This window comes from Beta vulgaris, chromosome 3 (assembly GCF_026745355.1).
Source record: "Beta vulgaris subsp. vulgaris cultivar EL10 chromosome 3, EL10.2, whole genome shotgun sequence".
In the NCBI taxonomy this organism is placed as follows: Eukaryota; Viridiplantae; Streptophyta; class Magnoliopsida; order Caryophyllales; family Amaranthaceae; genus Beta; species Beta vulgaris.
In genome coordinates this window covers 32,957,096-32,963,171 of record NC_079204.1, presented here as the reverse complement: position 1 = coordinate 32,963,171, position 6,076 = coordinate 32,957,096, and positions in this window count along the sequence as shown.

Here is a 6,076-nt window from a genome sequence, read left to right as displayed (position 1 = left end):
TTGTTTTCCGCTGCAAAATTTTGAGTAAGCCGATACGTTATCACACGGGCGATAATGCCTGGGTAATTCTCTAAGTTTTATATTATAAAGTTATTTCTAGAAAGAGAGAATTATCAGGGTGTTACAACACTGCTGAACAATCAAATAGGGTCTTGAATCAATTAAATCACCCCTAACATAATTAATCAATCATTAAACTCAATTCATTGATGAATTAAATTCAATGGTTTGTAAGCAATAAACTTAAATGCAAGTATAACTCCCGAAATTATGAAATTCAACTAACTATGAAAAGAAATACAAGTCTATAAATACTCCAAAGAAACTACTACTATCCTTAGGACAAATTACTAACTCATACTAACAATAAGACTCTTAAAGATAATAAAACAAAATAACAAGATAATATAAAAGAGTTCTAAGATGCTCAAAATAAGAAAAACCTATTCCAAGTGGAATAGTAAACTTATGAGCCAAATCTATGAAATGAGATGTGCCTACATTCCTATATGCAATAGGAGTGTTTCATGCCACCCTTAATTCCTAACACAACTAGGAATCTATTCTAAACATCTATTTCTCAAGTATGGTCGAACGCATCCAAGTAACACAAGTGAGAAAATCTTGTTTAGAAGCAAATAAGTTGAACCCCATAGTATCCGACTTTAAGGTAATTGGTTCTTCATGTACTAATTCCTTTGAATCCACATCATCTACTGTGATTACTTATAAAATTATTGTCTGCTAGATCCACTTGGAAACATATCAGATGATCAATCAAGACTCTCTTGACTAAGTGATATATGAGAGCTAATCAGTCAGGTTGACACCCCTCTATATTTTGGGGGAGGGGATTTCGGGGGTGGCTAAAGAGAGGAAGGCAAAGGAGTGGTAGGGGATGAAGGAAAGAGGAAAGAGGAAGAGGAGGAAAAAGAAATCAGTTTACGAAATTAAAAATAACTAACTTAATAAACAAGTAACCAGTTAACTGGGATCCATTTTGTAAAAAGTGATGCGTAGTTGGAACTAGGGATGGCAAATGGGCGGGGCGGATGCGGATACCCCTAAATCCACACCCACCTCCACCTAAATTTTCCATACCCACCACCTACCCGCCAACCATGGCGGGTACAAGTTTCCATATCCACCTCCGCCCACGTGGGTATAAGGTTATACCCACATCCGCTCCACCACCCAAGTGGATATCCATTACCCACTTATACCCACCCATCACCTAGGTGGATTTTCCACCGGCCCACCTGATTTATTTTCTATATATAGCCTATTATATAAATTAATTATTAGAAACACCCATTTCAAACAAAAAAAAGTACACATTCTTAGTATTCATATTTCTTAATTATTTTTTTTCAATTTTTTAGATTTATGAACATAATTCTTTATTTTATAAAGGGTAAATTAGTAAATATTATACGGGGCGGATGGATATGGGGCGGGGCGGGCGGATATGGGGCGGGCGGGTGGATTTGGGGCGGATGTGACCTCATATCCACCACCTACCCACCACCCATGGTGGATTTGACTTTTCGTATCCATACCCACCCACTACCCACCAAAGTCATATCCATACCCGCCCCAACTGGGGCGGATGCGATGCGAAACCCGCCAAATTATACCCATCTGCCATCCCTAGTTGGAACTTCGAAAAATTATCCTTAGTTGGGACTGAAAATGGTGGAACATCCATAGTAAGGACTCTTCTTACCAATTTTTCCAAAAAACAAGGTCACCATCTGGCATGGATGACTTTAGTCTACACTAATATTGGCATAGACTAGGTCTATGTAAGATCTTATAGCATTATCATCAGCATTAATTATGTGATCAATTCTGTTAAATATTTAGCTGCACATGAAAACAAATAAACAATGCGTAAACATAGCTTGAGTTTTAATGTCAGTGGACGTTTTTGTTTGAAAAAATTAATTCTAATAATCCAACCTTTGGGTCATTCGCTCGAAACAATCCCACCTTTTGATTAATTTTTAATAATCTAACCTTTTAGCATCATCTACTCATTTTGAATTGTGAGACCAGTAACTTGCTGAAGTTATTAAATTAAATATTTATTTTTCATTTTTTTTCTAATCTCTGATCTCCCTTTGTTTTTCCCTCTTTCTTCCCTTTCTCTCTTCCTCCCTCACCACAACTCACCAACGCCTTACCACCTTTTCCCCCACCCCACCCTTACGAACGTCCACCACCTCTTGCAACCCCCACCTTATGTAAAAACCCTACCACCCCTTATCCCATGTAAACACCCTACTACCCTCTCCAACCTACACCCCTTGCGACCGCCTTACCACCCCCACCCTTGCAAACGCCCTACCACCTGCACCCCCTGCAAACGTTCGACCTCCACCCCCTGCAAACAACCTACCACCTCCTCCCTTGTCCACAATGCACTACCACCCCCTACCCCCTCTAGACAAGGATAACGCCCTATCACCCCTACCCTTGTGAACAACGCCCTACACCACTTCCCTTTCTCTTTCTTTCTCCCTAATTCGTCTTGTGCTTCTAGGTCCAAGAATTCATCTTCTCCTCTTTCTCCTCTACTTGTTGAGATCCAATTTTTAATTTGATCAGTTACCAATCACTCTCTCCCTCTCCTATTCTTGTTGTCCATGGTTATGTCGAATCAAAGCTCGAAGTTGTGCCACTATTCTTCGGTTTGGGTTTGTGTTCGAGCATTTGGTTTGTGTTGAAATCTAGGGATTTGGAAACTACTTTAATCGCTTGCACTACTATTTTTATAATTTAGAGAAAAGAGAGAAAGAGGGTATGGAATGTGGATGGTAAGTGGTAGTTGGTGGCGATGTTAATGAGTTTTGGTGGTTAGTAGTGGGTGATTGGTAGTGATGGTGGTGGGATATGGTGGATGGCAGTGGGTGTTTGATGGTGATGGTGGTGAGTTGTGGTGAACGACAATGGTTGGTTGGTGGTGATGGTGGTGAGTTATGGTGATTGGTAGTGGGTGGTTGGTGGTGAATTGTGGTGACATGGCATATGGTTGTTGGTAATCAATTTAAATATTTTGTGCTAAGGTTTTGTGGTGGTTGGTAGTAGTGCAAATGTGTGGTGGTGGTTGATAGTAGTGCAGCTATGTGGCGGTGGTTGGTTATGGTGTGGGGAGAAATGGGAATGGTTAGTAGTGGTGGTAGTGTTGTTTGGTTGTTTTTTGTTATAGTTGAAGTTAATTGAAATTGAAATTGATTAATTAACTTAGAATAAGCTAAGACACGTATCTAATTAACCATTATGCTGGTCACCAATCTGTCTCAACAAGTTAGGGTTCAAAATGAGCAGACGATGCTAAAAGGTCGGATTATAAATAAAAATCAAAAAGTGGGGTTAATTTGAGCGAACGACCCAAAGGTTTGATTATTAGAATCAATTTTTCCTATTAAAAATACAATTAATTATCAGGAATAATTAATTGCACCTTTATAATTGGACGTCGATTTAGTAAATAGACTTTATTTTTCCAAAACGCTTTTGGGCTTAGTTTGCTGAATTGCTCTACCTTTGGACTGGACCAATTAGGATGAATGTATGTTTCACCCTTGGGTACAAAATTGGGAGGTCTACAGAATCCCTCACTTTGACTGAGGTTCAGGAAACCGAAAGTCATGGTATACGGTGTCGGGGTGGAAATCAATTCTAATCGCTTTACGATTTAGAACTGGTCTATATATCTTTGCAAGACAATAACTACAAGTAACCTGATTACCTGTAGGAGAAGATGTTAGGAGATAGGTGCAAACAACTTAGATAATGATGCACATAAAGACGTAAAGATGCATACTTCGACTCTCTAAGGATGCATGAGATGTTATGCAAGGATCAGGGTTATGCAAAGCTATAGAGACATTTCAGGGTTTTGCAAAGATATGAAATCTGGATTGATAAAAGGAGATTGATTGATTTTTGAAAATTGTTTTGGTCAAAATCGAGGTCCACAAGAGAGATCCGCAGATTACAACTTTTCAGGAGTTTATAACCAACTACTAAACAGACCGTAAGAAAATATGATAAACTTTTAAAACCTCAAAGGCATTTCATGAAAAAGCCGTAAGATGTATAAAAAAAATTAGGAACTTGACCATCACCAAACCAGAAGCAGAAGCGGCATAACTAGAGCTGTCAGTTTGGTTAATGAACTGTTGGTTGAACTGAACAAACTGAAATTTAAACTGAATTAAACTGAACTGGGAGTAACTGTAACTGAAATCAACTGAAAAATGCTAAACTGAAACTGAAATAACTGTAAATGAAAAACCAAAACTGAACTGCAACTGAACTGAAACAAACTGTAACTGAAAATAACTGTGAAAAACTGAAAAGTTGATCAATCAACTGAACTGAACTGAACTGAATATTTAACTGAATTAACTAAACTGATTCAAACTGAAACTGAACTGAAACTGATTCAAACTGAACTTTTTTAAACTGATTTTTAATTGTACACGAACCGAATTCACATATTAGCCAAATTCATGATAGTACCTCCAATTCACATAGAAACACAGAAAACGAACTCACACTGTGTCAGCCTTTAATATATTTGAGCGTCAAAATAAAGCGTCGCCCATGCTTTAATTTTCAACGCTCAAAATTGGGAGATAAATTATATTTTGACGGTAGGTTTGTCGCTCTATTAGCGTCGCTCCAAGGCTAGGACGTCTAAATATCAGATTGTGTCCCCACTCCCCCATACTAGGAAGCATGTGCCACGAAATCTATATTTGTTGCCCATCTTGGGGCGTCACATTCATACACTACGTCGCCCATCTTGTAAGATTTTAGGATTTTACAGTTTAATTAATTTTACAGTTTTTGTTTCTCAAATTAGACAAGGATTGCTATTACCTCTTCTACTTTTTAGTTGAAATGATTTCAAATTGTTTGTTGTCAATATACATTATACATATGAAAAATATGTAGTGAGGAGTGAGGAGTATAGTACATACAATTGAGTCTCAAAAGAATTGGGAGGATATAATAAACTAATTTACAGCATAAAATTTTTACAAATTAATGTCATTTATGGATAAAATAAGAATTCAACTTAATCTCTAGAAATCCCAAAAGAAAAAAAAAAATTAAAGAAGAAGAAATAAGAATACTGAACAAAAATAGAACTCGGAAACTAGAAAAAAAAAGAAAAGAAAAAAAACAACTCCATCCATCATTTATCTTTTCCAAACAATTACTAGAGAAACCAAGAGATATAAAATTAATCTGTAAAAGAAGAGAAATAAGAAAGAAAGAAAAGGTTTATTTTGGTGGTATAGGAAAAGAAGAAGAGTAGTATTTTGGTTGCGTAAATCAGCGCACCTAGGTTGGGCTCTTTCTCTCTTTTACTTAGAAATTGGAAAGTTTCATTCTTTCTCTGCCAATTACCATGGAAGGTTGATGAGAGAGGCGCGTGAGATAGGCAAGGTCATACATATCACCAAAAACAACCAACAACGGCGAGTATAAATATCCAATTCATTTTTAGGAGAAAAAATCAAACAAAAATAACAACAAGACATGTAAATCTGAACAAAAAAATACTAACAAAAAATTGAAAAATATAAACATGAACTCTAAGAAAACTAGAGTTATCCTAATATTTAGATCTAACACTAAGCATTATATCAAGTATATAAACAATGAGATTTTCATATTTTCAGAGTTGTTGTTGGTGCTGTGGTGGTTCCCTCCCCTGTCCCGTGATTCTCTCTCCTCTAGTTCGTGGTTAGTTCTGACTTGCTGCTGCATCGAGAATCGACGAACAGCCACCGGAATCATGCCGCTGGTGTCGCGTTGCTCCTGTTCAGCCTCGTCGGCTCGCCGTCGCCGTCGCCACTCGCCGGAGGCCCGAACTCCCCTCCCCGGTTCTTGCTCTCGCGGCCGCTGTTATTGGGTTTTGATTATGAAAGTGTTCGATGGTTGATTATGTGAACATATGAAGGTAGGAGATAGAGAAACTGAGAGGTTGAGAGTGAGAGATGAGAGAGAAAATAGATCTGAGATTCAATGGTGTGCGTGAAGATGAAAGAGAAAT